Below are 20,350 nucleotides of genomic sequence, written 5' to 3' on the forward strand. Positions count from 1 at the left end.
TAATTCCAAATAGTAATGAAAGGCCTTTGTGGGAAGTTGGGGATGTTCAACCCGCAGTTACATCTAGACTCTCTTTAGCTCATGTTTCTCTGGTTTTTACCCCATCGTGACCAGTGGGATGCCTGTGCTTTACCTTCAATGACTTCTCAGCGAATCCCAGACAAAGATGGCCTTGTGTTTCCTGAAGACCGAAAATGTAAATTTATCTTGCTTTACATGTCATTTGTTCCAAAGTGACCCCTCTGTTCTGAGCCTTTTCAAAAATCTCATTGACTTCTCCTCCCTTCGGGGCGGGGCGGGAGGAAAAGCCAAATATCATTTAATACTCTGCAGAAAGGACTTTGAAGACAAAAACTGAAGAGGGAGGCAATACCTGTCTCCTCCCACATAGTTTTTTCAGCTCTTACTTCAGTATTTTTTTTTAAACGACATTTTTTCACTGGTGAGGTGTCAATGATCCTACTAGCTGGATGTCACAGAATGGGGTTGACAGGGAACAGAGCATTTCATGTGAGCTGAGGGAGTTTTTCCTCTAACGAAACTTTATAGAAAAAGTTTGTGTGTGAGTGTGAGTGTGTGTGTGTGTATGTGTGTGTGTGTGCTTGTATTTGTTTTTTTTTTTTTTTTTTTGTAGCAGGGATTGAGCTGGGTGTCACTTAACCATTGAGCCACATCCTCAGGCATTTTTATGTTTTTATTTTGAGACAGGGTCTTACAAGGTTGCTTAGTACCTTGCTAAATTGAGGCTGGCTTTGAACTTTCAATCCTCCTGCCCCAGCCTCCTGAGCCTCTGGGATTACAAGCATGTGCCAACACACCCAGCAGGGGAAAAAAAAAAAAAAAAAAACAGTTTCTAGAAATATCATGGGGGATGGTTTCTTTCTTTACTTTTTCTTTCTAGCAGTACGTTTTAATCCTTTTAAAAAAGTGTTTTTAAAAGACTACATGCATCAAAGATCACATACTTGTGGAGAGCATGGACCAAAAGTAATTCTTAACAATCCTTACCTCTTCATTTTACTTCTTTTTCTTCCACCTGACTGGTGTTTAAAGAGGGAAGGTGGGCCTCTATAAAACCACCTTCAGGAAACTGAACTACTCCAGAGAAAGACTGGTTTTAGCAATTGAGACCTAGGAATGGCAATTGGATTTACATTTGCTATTAGTGAATAGTAATTATGGGTTGAATTATGTTCCTCAAAAAGATCTACTGAAGTCTTAACTCCTAGTACCTCAGAGTGTTGCCTTGTTTGGAAATAGGATCATTGCAGAAGCAGTTAAAAAGAGGTGACACTGGAGTAGGCTTAATTCATTATGCCCACCATCTTTATAAGAAGACACAGGGGAAGATCATGTGACCACAGAGGCAGAGACTGGACCCATGAGCATGCAAGCCAAGCAACTCCAAGGATTGATGGCCACCACCGCAAGTGAGCCAGATGCAAGGAAATATTTTCCACTGCATATTTTAGAAGGAGTGGATCTCTACTAGTACCTTGATTTGGAGCCTCTGGCTTCCAGAGCTTTGACACAATAGATTTTAGTTTTGAGCCACCCAGTTTGTGGTATCTTATAACAGCAGTTCTGGGAAATTAATGCAATGGTCAGATAATTTAATACTGCAAGCCTACAGAGAACTGGAAATATTGTCTTTTCCCCCAACTCTGATAGTCTTACTCCAATTCTGTTATCATGGACAGATATATGTTTACTAAGAGACAATGTCACCTGTCACAAATGGTGAAGTGTAACTCAGTGTTCACCAGAAGCAGAGCATCTGCCTCTAAAAGGCTCTATGAATGTGAACATACTTCCAGCCTGTGTAAAACTGCTCTCAAGAGTCATGGCAGCCTTCCAAAATGAAATGCTTAATGCATTTAGTGAAATACTATATGTTAAATACATTAAGTGCCTTGCACAATCCTAATTTTGTCTGTCATAGAAAGCATCTTTTAAAGATAGGAGAGGAGAAATAAAATCAAGTGTCAACCTGCTTTATTCCTTTGGAGAAAAAAATTGAAATATATTCATATCCAATATGTGAGTTCTTTGATAAATCTACTTCTAATAGTGAGCTAAAGCTGGAAAAGATTGAAATTACCCATTGTGTGGAAATTTCTACTTAAAATAGAACAATTCCATCTTTTTGGTATAATTTCAAAGAGCTATAAAACTAAAGTAGTTAAGTATGATTAGTACTGTGTTAGTAAATATTAATGTATAAGTTGACATAAGTTAATTTCCTTCAAATTTTCAAAACTTGCTTTAGAAATGATATGGCTTAGTGCCACATTGTGCACATGACAAATTATGAATGATAAAAACAAAACAGGTTACTCCACTGTTTATAATTCATTTATATGACCCAGCATAAACATATTTACTGAAGTATGTGATTTCTTTGGCTTTCAGTCTTTGCTACTGTTCAAGCCATTTCTCCTGACAACTAACCAATTTAAAAATAGAAAGATGCTTTTTGGTTTGGGGACTTGAAAACTTAATGGACAGGAAGGGGTCCCACAGTCCAAATACAATGTGATTATATTTTCCTATTTGCTTTTAATCATTTGTAAATCCTGGGATGCTTAACATTTTATGTTTAAATATTATCTCAGTGCAAACCTTTCCCCCTGCTTATGCATAATTTCATCTAGAAATTAATATCTTCCACTTATAATGCATCAAAACTAGAAACATTTTCCTTCCTTAATGGTGTAGGAATTAGTGTAATTTTAAAGCACTCAAGAATATAATTATTTACATGTACTAGAAATATTAACTAGAACTATCTGATCAAGGTATGTGAAAAATTGGAGAAAAGAAAATCATTCCTTGAAGTTATAAATAGCTAGCTATACTAAATGTTACTTAAAAAAGAAATAATTAGGTTATACGGACATTCCAGATTGTAGAAGAATGTTTTCCTGGAATCCTTTGAAAATTAAATATCTTTCTGTGTTTTCAAAACAGTGCAAAGTATTTGAAGATCATTTATTTTCTGTTAAATTTAAAATGTATGTATATATGGCTTTGGTATTGTTGAAAGTGATAGAAAGAAATAAATGAAGTGTTAATTTAATAAATGTGTTGCCAGTTGTGCTAAAATTGAATGTAATGCATATATGTCAATTGGATGTATATATAGTTGTAATATTTTTTATCATTATTATGAAATGTGCTTAGTTTTATAAATGCATCTGCACATTGTGATGATTCCTATGCTCAGCTTAAATGAGATTTATCATTTTTCTTCTTTTGTTTATAAAGGTACAGTTTATATTTCTTCTGTGATTGATTATATTTCTGGAAGGTCTTGTGATTAACAATATAGTACATTTTTTATTGAGTTATTTCACACACAAATGGCAGGGCCCAAAGGGTATTCTGAGTTTACAGGGTTTTTCTAATATATGTGTTCCCTTCTGTATTAAAGCTGCTAATTAGTGCTTTTAAACAGCTCGACATTGAATTGGTGGAAAGCATTGTATCAGAGGCTAATATAAAACTGTTTATGTGGAAGGATATATAAAATAAGAAGGTGTTAAACCCAACACAAATTGAGTGGCAGGGGGTTCCCACCAGTGCTAATTTTATGTTTGTTTTGTCTCATTTAAAGTTAAGATGCCTGTGTTATAATTGTGATGTGGAACATGCTGTACTTACAGATGGACTGAAATGTGTCAATTTACAAGCTGCATTTGTCTGGCAAAGAAGTCTATGGGTAGTTTTACCAGGGAATAGCTATTCCTGGATTTTATTTTTTAACAAAAAGACATATGGGGATTTAAAGACATATATGTATATATCTATCTATATATATATAGATAGATAGATATATACATATATGTTTTGTATATGCTGTCTATATAAAACATGCTAAATGTTCCAGTTCCTACTAAGTATGTTCACTGAGCCTTTTGTTATATTTTGATCCACTTGTCTAACAGAGCAGTAATCTATTAATAGAATTTTGAACTTCTCAAGACAGTTTTACTAGTGAAATCAAATGTATGTGTGTTTAAACAAATTCATCAGTTTTGTTATCTTGAGTCAGATTCTACTCCAGTCTTACAGATAAGCCAGGCGAGAGGCAGCCTTACTAAGCAATCACCTCTTTCAGGTCTATATTCTCAGCTTCCACACAGATAGACTACAGATAGATAGTTAGAATAGTTCCTATTCTTAAGCCTTTTTAGGGAAATTTCTCACTTTTTAATTGTCACCAACATTTGATGATTGATTTCACTGAACGACTAGTTTCTGATTTCTGCTAGATCATCTCAGCTGATACACATGGGCATCCTGTGCAACCTGCAGGAAAACATTCTCACTGGTACCATCCTTGTCTTAGAAAGCACAGTGGTCTCAGAAATGCATCCTCCAGCTGTCCTCCCCCAGTGCCTTCTGATGCTCTACATAAGGGCTCAGTGATAGTAAGCTTTTTGCTTGGTTTTTAGTGCCTTTTACAAAGAGAACTCTGTTTAGATTTGAATATGGAAGCTTGGAAAAGTCCATGATGCCACACCTGGAGAAGGACATATTTCACATGGGTCCTGAACTAGATTTGGGGAATGTCCTATGGCCAGCCCAAGCCAGATCTTTGAAAATACATATATGTAATTGATAAACGCTTAGCAAGTTTGATTAAGAAAAAATGTGAATTCATAAATTGCCAACATCAGGAATTAAAAAGAAGATTCCACTTCAGATTCTTCAGATTTCAAAAACAATAGAAAAAGACAGAACTTTGACAATGATATTGAGGATTCAGATGAAATTAATCACTAAGCATGCACAAGATGAAACAGAAAATTAAAATACTCCCAGATATATTAATACTACTGCATCTGCCATTTAAACTGTGCTGCTGAGAGATCTTCAGACCTAGGTGCCCTCACAGATAAATTATTCCACACATTTAAAAAGAAATAATGCCAAACTCATAGAAATATTTTTAAAGAGTAAAAGAGTTATCTGTCAAGGATAGCACAGAGTTTTCATGTCTCCTTAAGCTCTTGTTGACAATTTCCTTTTTAAAAAATTCTCTTTAGTTATATACAGCACTAGGATACATCCTGACATAATCAAGAATGGAACTTATCTGCTCTAAGTTCCGTTTTCTTCTTTCTTTACATTAGTGTCTTGTGGGTCCCCAGTGTGGGAGCCCATGACACATCCGTGCATGAACATATGAAAGTTCAACTAGATTCACTTTACTGTTCTCCCACTGTCCCAGAAAATGACAATTTCTTAGACTCCTTCTCCTTCTCTCTATTTTGATGGTCTCGGCAGTTTGAAAAATGTGATTAGGTATTTTGTAGAACACCTATCTATTGGAATTTGAGTTTTTTTTAATTAGCCTGGGGTTATGGCTTTTTTGAAGGAAGACTATGAGAGGTACAACTTCATTCTCTTCACATCATATCGAGTGTGCGTCCTATCAACATGGTCTATCACTGCTGATATTGACCCTGATCACCCGGATGGAGTGGTGGTGTCAGGTTTTCCCGTTTGCCCCACCTCTCCCCCATTCTATATTGACTTCTTTGAACAGAAGTTACTACAGGCAACCCACACTGGAGAAGTGGGGACTCATGCTCCTTGTCGAAGGCTGAGTATCTATATGAATTATTTTTAATTCTTTTGCATGAGAGATTTGTCCCTTTTCTATCTATGTATTTGACTGATTTATTGATACCGATATAGACTTGTGGATATTATTCTCTACATTTGATTGTAATCCAATCAATGTTACCTTATTTTATTTAGTTGCTCAAGTTGTCCCAACTTTGACTTTGGGGACCTCTTTCCATTGGTCTCTGTATCCCTTTGACATACTCTCATCACTTTGGTGGGCTTTTTGGTTTCTTTCTTTCCTTTTCTTCCCACTCCTTCTTTTTTTTTTTTTTTTAATTTGGCAAATTTCTGGCACTCTAAGTTGTCACAGGTCCTTCTATTTTCCTGAGGTTTCCCCACTCTGTTTTCTCTTTAGCCTCCACATATGAAAGAAAACATACAACCCTTGACTTTCTAAGTCTGGCTTATTTCACTTAGCAAGATGTTCTCCAGTCTCATCCATTTACCAATAAATGCCATAATTCCATTCTTCTTGACAGTTGAGTAAAGTTCCATTGTGTACATGTGCACCACATTTTCTTTATCCATTTATCTGTCGAGGGACACCTAGGCTGGTTCCATCACTTGGCTATTGTGATTTGTGCTGCTGTGAACATTTGTACGCATGTATCACTGTAGCATCCTGACTTCAGTTCTTTTGGATACATACCAAGGAGTGGGATAACTGGGTCATATAGTAGTTCCATTCCCAGTATTTGGAGGACTCTCCAAAATGCTTTCCAAAGTACTGATTTACAATCCTACCACCAATGTGCAAGTTCACTTCCCTGCATTCTTGCCAGCATTTACTATTATTTGTATTTTAGATGACTGTCATTCTAACTGGAGTGAGATGAAATCTTAGTGTAGTTTTGATTTTTATTTCCCCAATTGCTAAGGATGTTGAACATTTTTTTTCATATATTTGTTGTTCATTTGTATTTTTTCTTTTGAGAAACACCTGTTTAGATCTTTTGCTTGTTCATTGATTGTGTTATTTATTTTTCTTGTGTTCAGTTCTTTATATGTTCTGAATATTAATCCCATGTCAGAAGAGAAGCTGACAAAGATTATTTCCCATTCTGTAGGCTCCCTGCATGCTTTTAATTTTTTGCTGTGCAGAAGCTTTTTAATTTGATGCCATCCCCTTTATTAATTCTTGGTTTTATATCTTGAGCTTTAGGTGTTTCATGAAGGAAGTCGATGCCTGCACCAACATGTTGAAGTGTTGACCCTACGTTTTCTTCAAACTGTTGCTGTGTTTATTTCCTAGCTCTTTGAACCACTCTGAGTTCATTTTTCTGCTAGATGAGAAAGAGGTATCTAGTTTCATACTTCTGCATATGGATATCCAGTTTTCCCAGCATCATTTGTTTAAAAAGCTATCTTTTCTCCAGTATAGGTTTTTGGCACCTTTGTGACTATGTCGATATGGATTTATCTCTGTGTCTTCTATTCTTTTCCTTTGGTCTTCGTGTCTGTGTTCATGAAGATACCACTCTGTTTCTGTTACTATAGTTCTGTAGTATAATTTGAGGTCTGGTATTGCTGTGCCTCCATCATCAGTCTCATGCTCAGCATTGCTTTGGCTGTTACGGGTCTTTTATTCTTCTTTATGAATTTTACAACTGTCTTGTGTCAGTTCTGTGAACAATGTCATTGATGTTTGGATGGGAATTGCGTTGAATCTGTAGCCAGTTTTTGGTAGTATGGCCATTTTTGACAATATTACTTATGCCTATCCAAGAACATGGGAGGCCTTTCCATCTTCTAAGCTCTTCTTCAATTTCTCTCTTCAGCATTCTATAATTTTCCATTGTAGAGATGTTTCAAATTCTTGGTTAGATTTATTCCCACTTTTTTTTTTTTTTTAAGGATATTGTGAAAGGAATTGTTTTCCTAATTTCTTTCTCAATAGGTTCATTATTGGTGTACAGGAAAGTTATTGATTTTTGCATATAAACCTTGCTGAATTTGTTTATCAGCTCTAGAAGTTCTCTGTTAGAGGTTTTTGAGTCTTCTAAGTATAGTATCATGTCATCAGCAAACAGATAATTTGACTTCTTTTCTCATTTGTAAAGGATACAGGACTTCTTTGAAAACTTCAGAACATTGAGAAAAATTAAAGAGAACAAAATAAATAGAGGAACAGAGCATATTCACAACTTGAAAATTTGTATTGTAAAGATGTTAATCTCATCCAAATTGATTAATGGATTCAATTAAATTCCAATTAAGATCTCAGAGAAAAATGTGAAAATTGACTAGTTTATTCTAAAATTTATAGGAAAATACAGTTCTAAAAATAGTCACAATATCTTGAGGGAGAAGAATTTAATATAAAATTGGAATACATAAGAAAGTATTGTATTGGCGAAAGTATAAACAAATAATGGGATAAAGAAATGTCCCGAAAAAATAAAGAGCCTTGAAAGAGAACTACATATACATGATCACTTCTACCTCTCCCAACATTTTAATATAAAAAGTTTCCAACATGATGCAATGTTGAAGAAGCTTGCAGTGAATACCTCTATACTTACCACCTAGATTTTACCATTTTAATTTTATGCTTATCATGTTTATGCATCTATTCATCTACCATATTTTTCATAAATTCTAGACACTACTACATTTTCCTCTAAATATTTCCTCTTTAATATAAAGAGTTCAATATATCTTTGCAGTTTTTCATTTCTGATGTGAAACTTCCAAACAATGAAATGAACAATTAAAGCTAAAATTTAAGAAATACATATACCTATGTAACATTCCACTCCCAAGTTACCATCATACTTTATGAATATTTCCATCACACCAGAAAGCTTCATCATGCCTATTTTCAGTCAATTGTTGTCCCATTTCTCAGAGACAATAATAATTCTGATTTTCTCTACCATAGAATTGTTTTTGGATATTTTGAATTGTGTGTAAATGGAGTCAGACTGTGTGTTCTATTCTTGTGTGTAATTTCATTCACTCATAAAGGGTATCTTAACGATTTATCAATATTGTTGCATGCATTGAGAGTTCACCCGTTCTTAATGAGTACAATTTCATTGTTTATGAATCTCTCAGTATGTTTATCCATTCGCCTACTGGTAGACACATAGGCAGTTCAAGTTTTGTCTATTATGAATAAAACTCTACGAATGCTGTTAAATGAGATCACTAAAAGAATGCATTAATAATTTTACAAGGGGCTGGAGAGATAGCTCAGTTGGTAGAGTGCTTGCGTTGCAAGCACAAGGCCCTGAGTTCGATCCCCAGCACCGCCCCCCCCCAAAAAAAATAATAATTTTACATGTTTCTCCATACTTTCAATTTCAACAATCTTTCCTATTTTTCTGATGGAGTTTCAGTTCAGAGATAAATTATACATGTGTGTCTAGTCTGTTATCTTTCCACAGTTCTTCCCATTAATTCTTCAATCAGCTCACCTAGTTTTTGTTCCATTTCATTGAATCTGCTATTTTTAATTTCCACAATGACTTCCCTCTACTAGATACCCTTTTGGAAGTCATTTTGTTGGAACTTTAGCAACAATGAGCAGCTATATCTTTTCCTGGGATTTTGTGACACTCCATTATTTTGATTTGGCTTCTGTTTATTTGGCTGTTTCTTTACATTTGTCAATTGCTCTTATGTACCCCAAACTCTCATCATTTGGAAACCCCCACCCACTGGCCAATGCCAATGGGTATATACATGGCAGAAAGATAACATGAAAGAAATGCCATATACCTTAATTGGAGCTAAGATCAGGAGAGACCTGCATGTCACTTCCCAAGTGGTAGCAAGTCTCACAGAATTCCCGGTACTCACATAGCACAGAAACAAAGAGTTGAGTTTTCTGGTCAGAAACCCATACATTCATTGTTGTGCAAGAGTCAAATATTTCCTATGTTCCCAGGAAGGTTGCTCAAGCAACTGAGTCCAACAAACAAACAAACAAAAACCAAATAAATAGCAACAACAACAAAAACAAAACCCCAAGTACCATATTAATGATTGATTTGCCAAAAGGACAGAATAATTGATCTGAAAAGGAATTTGGAAATCAGAGAGTGTGTATATTTTGACCTAGGTATTGCCATTGATGTCAGATCTAGGAATAGAACTGGTTCCTAATGATTCTGGGGTAAGTTTTTCTTCTTTATTCTAATATCACTTTTACTTCCAATGGTAGAGTTGAATCTGGGGCCATATCCACAATGAAAATTTTTAGAAATCTGTTTTAACTTAAACATGTGTGTGTGTGTGTGTGTGTGTGTGTGTGCGCGCGTGCAAATTCAGTTCTTTATTACACATGATTCTTGTTTGCTTTTGTATTTAGCCTACATTTCTAGTCTTTTGTTTTAATTCATTTTTATTGTAAACAAATGGGATATATCTTGTTTCTCTGTTTGTACATGAAGTAGAGGCATACCATTTGTGTAATCATACATTTACCTAGGGTAATAGTTTTCTATTCATTCTGTTATTTTTTTTCTTCCCCCCACCCCTCCCACACCTCTTATCCCTCTATAGAGTCCCTCCTTCCTCCATTCTTGCCCCCTCCCACCCCCTATGTGTCATCATCTGCTTATCAGTGAGATTATTCATCCTTTGTTTTTTTGAGATTGGCTTATCTCATTTAGCATGATATTCTCCAACTGCAGCCAAATTAAAGATTTGGACCTACTTTTTCTTCTATAAGATGCAGGGTCTCTGGACTGATTTCAAGGTCCTTGATCCATTGTGAGTTGATTTTTGTGCAGGGTGAGAGATAGGAGTTTAGTTTCATTCTGTTGCATATGAATTTCCAGTTTTCCCAGCACCATTTGCCTATAAATGCCATAATTTTATTATTCTTTATGGCTGAGTAATATTCCATTGTATATATATATATCAAAGTTTCTTTATCCATTCATCAATTGAGGGGCATCTAGGTTGGTTCCACAATCTGGCTATTGTGAATTGAGCAGCTATGAATATTGTTGTGGCTGTATCTCTGTAGTAGGCTGATTTTAAGTCCTTTGGGTATAGGCCGAGGATGGGATAGCTGGGTCAAATGGTAGGTCCATTCCAAGTTTTCTAAGGAATCTCCACACTGCTTTCCAGAGTGGCTGCAGCCCCACCAGCAATGTATGAGTGTACCTTTATCCCCACATCCTCTCCAACACCTATTGTTGCTTGTATTCTTGATAATCACCATTCTAATTGGGGTGAGATGGAATCTTAGTGTAGTTTTGATTTGCATTTCTCTTATTTCTAAAGATGGTGAACATTTTTTCATATGTTTGTTGATTGCTTGTAGATCTTCTTTTGTGAAGCGTCTTTTCATATCCTTAGCCCATTTGTTGATTGGGTTATTTGTATTCTTCGTGTAGAGTTTTTTGAGTTCTTTATATATTCCGGAAATTAGTGCTCTATCTGAAGTATGAGTGGCAAAGATATTCTCCCACTCTGTAGGCTCTCTCTTCGCATTGCTGATAGTTTCCTTTGCTGGGAGAAAGCTATTTAGTTTGAATCAATCCCAGTTATTGATTCTTGCTTTTATTTCTTGTGCTATAGGAGTCCTGTTAAGGAAGTCTGATCCTAAGCCAACAAGTTGAAGATTTGGACCTACTTTTTCTTCTATAAGATGCAGGGTCTCTGGTCTGATTCCGAGGTCCTTGATCCATTTTGAGTTGAGTTTTGTGCAGGATGAGAGATAGGGGTTTAGTTTCATTCTGTTGCATATGGATTTCCAGTTTTCCCAGCACCATTTGTTGAAGAGGCTATCTTTTCTCATATTTTTGGCCCCTTTGTCTAGTATGAGAAAATTGTATTTATTTGGGTTTGTGTTTGTGTCCTCTATTCTGTACCATTGATCTACCTGTCTATTTTGGTACCAATAGCATGCCGTTTTTGTTACTATTGCTTTGTAGTATAGTTAAAGGTCTGGTATTGTGATACCCCCTACTTCACTCTTCCTCCTAAGGATTGCTTTAACTATTCTGGATTTCTTATTCTTCCAGATGAATTTTATGACTGCTGGCTCTATTTCTGTAAGGTACGTCATTGGGATTTTAATTGGAATTGCATTGAATCTGTATAGCACTTCTGGTAGTATGGCCATTTTGACAATATTACTTCTGCCTATCCAAGAAGTTGGGAGATCTTTCCATCTTCTAAGGTTTTCTTTAATTTCTTTCTTTAGTGTTCTGTAGTTCTCATTGTAGAGGTCTTTCACCTCCTTTGTTAGATTGATTCCCAAGTATTTTATTTTATTTTTTTGAGGCTATTGTGAATGGGGTAGTTTTCCTAACTTCTCTTTCTGAAGATTCATCACTTATGTATAAAAATGCATTGGATTTATGAGCATTAATCTTATATCCTGCTACTTTACCAAATTCACTTATGCATTCTAAAAGTTTTCTGGTGGAATTTTCTGGTTTCTCTAAATATATAATCATGTCATCAGCAAATAGGGATAGTTTGAGTTCTTCTTTACATTTTCAGTTTGTGTTGTATGACACTGAGATTAAGCCTCTTTCCCTAAGTTTAATAGTCATGTGAGTTTTCCTTCTATTATTTCCCTGTTCCTATAGCTTACTCATTTTTTTCAGGCAAAGATATCTAGGGTCATTTTTCTTATTGATTTGTAGGAGTTTTTGTTTTTGTATTTAAGACAAATCTCATTCACAAACACAATTTTTCAAGAATATAACTATTTCTAAATAGTGAACTTAATTTATATTATAAATATTTGTTTCTGTCAGTTCTGGAAACTAAATCTCAAACGACTCATGATTCTCCCTATAGGCACATCATTTTCTCCTTAGACATGGAAAGCAAGCTGGATTAAACAAAAGAGTTTGCAAGCTTTCAGCCAATGAGCAAAATCTGACTAGCTACAGTGCTATTTCTTGACATACATAGGGTTTTAAATAATTGGAACCAATGTTTAAGAATTAAAAGATTTCATATTAAAAATTTAAAATTTCCATTCCTGTTAGGAAGTCAGGTTATCTGTACACACTGGGCCTGCAATCTTGCATGGAAGCAATTGCCCGGTGTGAAGGAGCAATTGCCACTTTCCAAGGGCACATTTGTGTTTCCAGTTTACAAGGATCCCACTGTATTTATTTAAAAAATGAAGGGACAGATAGAGAAGTGCATGCATTTGTATACCCATTTAATTACTATATGTTTCATATAAAACCTATCTATAATAATCGAAGCATGCATATTTATGTGCTTAGAGAAATAATTTCTGTTAGGATATTTATCAATCAATCAATTATTGCTGCTATATACCTCTTTCTCTTGTGGTATACCTGTACACTTCATCCATTCATGTTATCTGGTTCCTATAATCATTTACATTTTCAGTCTCTTTTTCTAGACATCATGAAAATTACATTAATGATAAGTAAACTCTTTAAAAATTGATATTTGGGAATTATTAATATAAGACATTCTTATATTAAGCATATATTGCCCAGACTATATTGGCAGGAATCTTTTCCTATTGCCTGATATAGTTGGAAATTGACTGTTTCATCTGGTCCCTTTAAGTCTTAAGGAATGTTTGCCTGAACACAAGCTTCTACTCATACTATTGACCCTATTGTGCATCTCTTAATAGTTGAACGATATGTCATGAGTTTTGTCTCACCCCTTTAACGAACTTTTGCTATATTTATATTTCATAGTATACATAAACATGTTGTTTGAATCTTAAATAATTGGAACCAATGTTTAAGAATCAAAAGATTTCATTAATTTAATTAAATTCATTAATTGATTAAAAGATTTCATTAATTTCAAACAACATTTCATGTTGTTTGAAATTTCATTCAGTTAATTCAGGTAATGACATTATACGTATTATAGAAGTTCTGTTTTTATATATCTAAGGCTAGACAAGAGAAAACAAATGCTTGTTACATCAGTGGTGCTTCTCTTTTTCTTTCCCCAGGGAGAACAAGTTGCAGTTACTATTTGAGATAATATGTATGAGTCAATATGTTAAATAACATTCTTCAACCTATTTGATTTTGTTTTTGATTCTGCACCATTTCTTATCTTAGTTTGAACTTACAGAATGTTATTCAGGAGCTGTTTTCTACAGAGGGAAAAGCTAGGCCACCTTTGCTTATACAGAGTTTGTAACAATATGTGTTTGCAAATTGCTTTCTTTGAGATGGGCAGGTGAAAGACACTATATAAGTGCCAAGTATTACTATCTGTCTAAATCTAGCTGAGTGAACAAATCTTTTTAATGCCCATTTTAATGACACAGTTGTTCCATATGGTGGACTTCAGATGCATAAAAAACTCCAGAGTTACTACATTCCCTGGAGAGAACCAGATTGTCCAGGTGTGCAATATTTTAAACTCAGGGCAGAATTAAGAGACACAGATTCTCAAAATTCAGACTCGAACAGCAACTTAGACCAAGTAAATTTCTCTATTGTTTCAAATGACACAGGGCTCTTTCATTAATGAAACAAAGCCATGTATTGCTTACTAAAATGGAGGTTTAATGATTTCATGGTATTTGGGTCTCTATAGGTTTTGGTAGGAGGAAGTTCCTGGGAGTTAAGTTACTGAGATTGAGTTGTTTATATAATTTTTCTCAAATTTGGTAGAAACTAAGTTTTTTTTTTTTTTTTTTTTTTTTTTTTTCTGGTGATTCTATGAAGATGGTGCTCTGCATGGAGGTCTCTGGTGGCCTATTTTAGGTTCAGTTGAATTTTGTTCACTGTGATTCAAATCTCCCCATGGCCTTTAGCTTAGCAGAAGGAACAACTAGGCACAGGCTTCAAGGTCTGTAGACCTCAGAAACTTATAACACTTTCAGAAAGTAGATTTGATTTTAAGAATAGTCTAATTGTCACAGTTTCCTTTTTCTTCTTTTGCTTTGTATTTGTTGTTGAAGCAGAGCCTCCTTTTTCTGATTGACCTAACCCTGTCTTGCAAAGTCACTCAGATGTCATGTGTGGCATCTTATGGATGCCAATTAGCCTTGACACCATTAAGCACTGGATGATGCAGTCTGAGTGAACAACAAAACCAAGACACAGGCTTTTTCCTGTGCTGATGGAAGGGTCAGATTAACTTGATAGGTTTTATGCCTTGATGGTTCCAATACTTAAGGCATTGTCAAAATGAGGCAGAAGTGGACCATACTGAACCCAGATCATGTGCACAGACAATATTCTCCACCCCCATGAGCAAATGGATGCTTCAAGTACAGAGGAGATGAGGGAGGAAATTCAGAACTTGCAATATGATTAAATTCATGTTAAGTTCTTGTCCTGCTCTTCAATCAGAAAAAAAGAAATTAGTTTTTGAGTTCCTTTTGATAACTACTTGTTTGTGCAGAGTCAGGTCTTTCAAATCCAATCTAAAGCTTCAGTTACCACACTATGTTGTAAGTTTTCCTAAGGAGATCTGAAGTGGTATCCACAGGTAAATTCAGAGAACTGGTCGGAGGGGAGGGCAGTCATACATGAACTGGCTGGGAATAACAGAAAGGGCAGGGAGAGCTTGAAGATTCTGGTCCCTGACCCCAGGCTTCAGTTGTGGGGCTGTGCCAACATGAATAGGCTAGTGAACTCTGGGAGAAGTTGTTTTTGGAGAACACAGAACCAGCACTACCTAGTTTTTCTCTATTAAAAGACAAGTTGCAAAATCTGGATCTGTGAGTAAAATATCCTGACTTTAAATGGTGGCTGCTTATTCCCTTTCTTATCTCTGTATTCCACTTAATGCCACCTTCAGATTCAAATACTTGAGGATCTCGTCTGATTCTAAAACATGCAACTTTTCTCTCTTTAACTTCTGTTGAACAGCACTTATACTCTAGGTGCTGTTTATTCTAGGTAAAAACAAAACATTTTTTCCATCAGAATCTTCCTTCTAAATTCTTTCTTTATCTGTTTACAACCTAAGCATTTGAACTATCTTAAAAGGCTAACATAGCCTTACAGTTTTTTTACTTAATGCACAAATGCAGTAACCTTTTCCGAATCACTCCTTGTAAGCTTAATTTCTCACTCACTCTCTGAATAAAATTATATTTTCAGTGGCCACCATGCCTATCTCAATTGCCAAATCTCATGACTAGCTCTTTCTGGGACTTCCAGACTTGTCATTATTGCTCACTGTGGTGGCATTTAATTTTTCCCTTCTGTAACTCACTTTGTATGAGTGGCCCTGAATTCTTCCTTTACCTGCATGAGCATTAACTTCACTCACACTTCTGTACCTAGGAATCCCAAATTTGTGTGTCCCCATAAAATTCTAGTTCTGAGTTCTTAACCTACCCCTAGACATCACCATGTAGAAATCTCAGTAGTATTCGAGAGTCAATACAAAAATATGTCTCCAATTCAACCTTTCCTTTTCCTCCATATCCTTGTCTTTAGAGTCCAGTTGGAAAAGAGAACATTAATTTTATTAACAGAGATAATTTGAGAGAGGAATTTGTTTAACAGGTATTGGAGCATCAAACTGAAGTCAAGGGACACTGAGAAAATAAGGCAATAGTAAATGTAGCAAGAGGTCCTGGACTTGGACTACTGGAAAGAGATCTCTCTGGCAGTTTGAAGGGGGTGCAAACTGAGACTGGCTTTAATTGTGTGGAAAATACTGGAAACAGGAAATAACTGCCACTTCCAAAATGGAAGGCTGCTGCTGGGGCAATGACCACTAGCACAAGAGCAAATCCAGAGAAGCAAGGTCCAGCCGCGTGTCCAGCCCTCCGTCTCTTTTATCACCCCACTGGTAGAGCAGAGCAGGAAGCCATTGGGAAAATGAGAAGGGGTATTTGCAGAGTCCCATCCCCTGCATTCCAGAGCTGAATATCTAAAGGTGGATTTGGAGCTGAAGGACATGGTACTTCTTCCCTATGCTTGTAAAAGTCTCTACCATTGTCCACCCTTGAGACTCAGTTATCTTCAGCTTTTTTTGACTTGGAATTCCACTTCCAATCAAATGCTAAGTCCTTTCAATTTCACCCCTAAGAAACGCCTTCACCCGCATCACCCCCTTGTAACTGATTTCTTGTCTAATATATTTCTGAAATTCCCTAATGCCTCTCCTATCTTCTTCTAGTCTTTTCCGTTCCTAGTCTAGATTAATTTCCCCACATCATTGCTCTGAATATGACTCTGTGGATCCAGGCTGGGATGAAGTCAAGATTTGTTGGCATGACTCTTAAGGCTTTTCACAATCTCCTCATCCCACCTTTAGACTTACTAAAAGCTGTGAAATGATAAATATGTTAAGTTGCTTGACTCTGGTAACCACTATGTATAAGTGTACAACTACAATATGTAATTATCAAACATCACGTTGTACCTGTTCAATCTATACAATAAAACAAGGTGAGATACACTTTCCTCAATCCTTACCCTATAATCTCCACACGCCTGATTCTGCTCATAACTTACAACTTGCCAAAGCCCCTTGAACTCTCAGCCTGCCACCAAGGTCATCTAACCACTGTCCTGAATGCCTTTGCCATCCTCATCAGATGCTTCTTGACACCATGTGAATGTCACCCACCTCTGTGACAAAACCCATGAACTCACCAGAGACTCAGTATACAGTTCTTTGAAAAAAGTGTATTAAGTCTATGAACACCTCCTCATTCTATAAGGTGTTACTGTAGGTATTATTTTCAGGACATGCATTATTTTAAATTGCAGCCCATTTCAAAAAGTCATTGAGTTTTTGGAAGGAAAGTAAAAGAAAATATGATCTCACTTCTCTTGTGGAAAAAAAAAAAGGTAAAGATGAAAATATTTAAAAGATCACTAAAGGACAATTAATAATTCTTTCTTGTCAGGAAACCAATGAAACGCACACACACACACACACACACACACACACACAGGCATGCACACCACATACACACACACTTAAACATAAAAGTTACCTCACTTTGAAGTAGTGGCAAGTTATCGAAATCTCAGCACAGGTTTTACAACTGGAAGTGAGCCTGTACTTGAAAGAAATACAGACAGCATGAAGAGTAGATGCAGAGGCACTGATACACTAACCAGAAGTTAAATATGGAGGTGCAGGCATGCTTCTATAAAAAGGGATAAAGCTATGTGAGGGGAGAAAGTAATATAACAATTGGGCATGAGTAAATAGAACTTAAGACTTTGTCATAAAACTTTGTTAAAGAATAATACAAGAATGCTTAGCAGAAGGAGAAAGACAAATTGAACAGATTTTGAAGGACAAATTTGAACAAGTGAAAATAAGTTTAAAATTTCATAAACAGCCAAGTTTCCCTTTTGACATATTCAAAAGTATGGAATTTGGGAAATAAAATACACAACGATGATTTCATAAAACTGACTTGTGAAATTGGCATTAAGGGATCTCGGATATAAAGTCTAACACCCAGGAAAAATGACGATGGTGATAATGATTGCTAAAATTTACTGAGCACCGTATGTGCCAGGCCTTCACTTAATGAACTTGCCCTTAACTTGTGTGAACTCCTTTGATTTGTGCAACCCCTTCTCCCTCCAATGACTCTTGTACTATGTTATCCACTTTACATGTGAGGACCCTGAAAGCAGAAAAAGTCAAAGTCATTTCATCCAGTTGTTCTGAGTTGGGTCCGGAATTCAAATCCGGGAGTCTGTCTCCAGGGCCATGCTATTGAACCCTAGCAGCATCTTACAATGGAGTTGTAAGGAGAGGACTGACTCCTAGAACCAGTGACTTATTGATAGAGGAAGCAAGCTTTTTCTAGAGGTTTTTAACACGACTTTGAAATAAAATAAGGGTCATGGGCCAAAGGGAAATTGACGAAGGTGATGACACAAGTCCTATTAACTAGTTTGTTCCAGAAAAGGGGAAAGGGAGGCTTGTTAGTCCAGGGAGCTCCACCTGAACAATGCTGCCTTCAGTCCAAATCACTGCTGAAGGAAGGAGAGTGCCGGAGCCGCAAGGTGATCAAAGGCCCTTCAGAGAAAGATGTGAAATGGCAGCCACAGGCTCTTCCCTGTCTCCAGAAGTTCACCGCACAGCATTTAATAATTGCCTCCCATTATTGCCTGACTGTCCTTTCCAAATAAATCCACCTGATTGGGATGGATTTGGTATGGGAATACCTGTTCCAGCCTATTAGCCAGCACCTTCCCTGAGATGTCCCTGTCCACATCTATTAAAGAGATTGGGTGATAATTCAGGCTGGGTTCTGGTTCTCCTCTCAGTTTGAGAATTACAATAATTAGTGCGGATCTTAGACCCCAACATTGGCATTTTGTTTTCAGCTCATCTTTGTCCCTTCTTAGCAGCAGAGGCAGGAGCTTTGGTATATGAAACCCCTTTACCAACCGTCAGGGCTCCTGACATTTCAGAGGGTGGGAGATTTTAGGGGCAGGTGTTCTTTTCACTTGGATTGTGCCCTTTGAAAGAGACTGTATTTCTGGTTATACTCATAGCTTCAGTCATTTCCCAGTGGACCATTCAAAACAAACCGGTAAAGCCTAAAGAGGGAGCACCAGTGACTTTTCTTGGCATAACCTGTTGGTTTAGGAGATCTTTTTTCTTGCAATAGGGTAATGTCAAAAAAATGGACATGGAGTTGAAGTCTGCCAGCATCCCACTTTCTGGCTCACTGTGAGGGAGAATATCATAGAAAAGACCCTCTCTTCTCCTGTTAGGGGACTGACTTTCCTTAATGTCCAGTACTCTGCCAGTTGCGGGCATGTTTCTGGGTTTTCCCAAGTCCTGAAGTCACCACCAACTCATGGTCCAGCCCCTGGAAGAGCAGTGTTTTGGTCCTAGGAGTCTCTGCCTCCTTTGTTATAGAGTATTGTTATTATTTAAGCACCATTAGGGTCAGATGCTCTTCTAAGCACTTTATCTGCAACAATCATTTAGCATTTACAACAACCTATAAGTCAGTGTTATTATTGGTCATCTTACTGGTAGGGCTCAAAACCAAGTCTTCAATAAACTAAGTACCCAAGGCCATGCAGCCAGTAGGCTGGGACTTAATGTTGGCCCCGTACTAGTGCCCTTCTCGCTCACTCCTCCCACCTTCAGGACAGAATAATTATGAGATAGCTTAGGTGTGGGTGAAATGTCACCAGCATAGAAGACCAAGAGATCAGAAAGAGCAACAGGATGGGTTTGTGGCCAGGGCAGCCAGGGAACTGACTTCAGAAACAGAGAAGAGAATTCAGCCACACAGGAAAAAGCACAAAGAGAAGTCATACATCACTGCATCTTCAGCAGCAGCAACAAAGGCACCCAACTCTGAGGGAGGGATGAAGGGCTAGACTGTTTCCACCTAGCCTCTGCTCCTCTTCACAACAGCCCCTGGCACCCCCATTTCACTGATAGAAAAACTGGCTGAAGAAGTTATGTGCCCAAGGTCTGAGAGAAAGTATCAGGGCCGCTATGCCAGCCCAGCTCCATACAGAAGAGTCAGAAGGAACAAAGTGGGGTTTGACCAACACACACATCCTGAAAGCATTTTGGGAAATGTTTCTGTGTAAATGGAGATATTGCAAAGAACCAGCATGGAACCTGTTTCTCTTTTTGCTCATGTGTGTTTATCTCTCTCCTTCTCTCTCTCTCCCCACATAAACAGACACACACACACACACACACACACACACACACACACACACACACACACACATGCATGAGCACACACACAGTCCTAAGATAGTTCTTTAAGGAAGAAAATCAAGCAGGATTAAACTGTATCACTTTTCAACTT

The sequence above is a fragment of the Sciurus vulgaris genome (assembly GCF_902686455.1).
Source record: "Sciurus vulgaris genome assembly, chromosome: 14".
NCBI classification, from domain to species: Eukaryota; Metazoa; Chordata; class Mammalia; order Rodentia; family Sciuridae; genus Sciurus; species Sciurus vulgaris.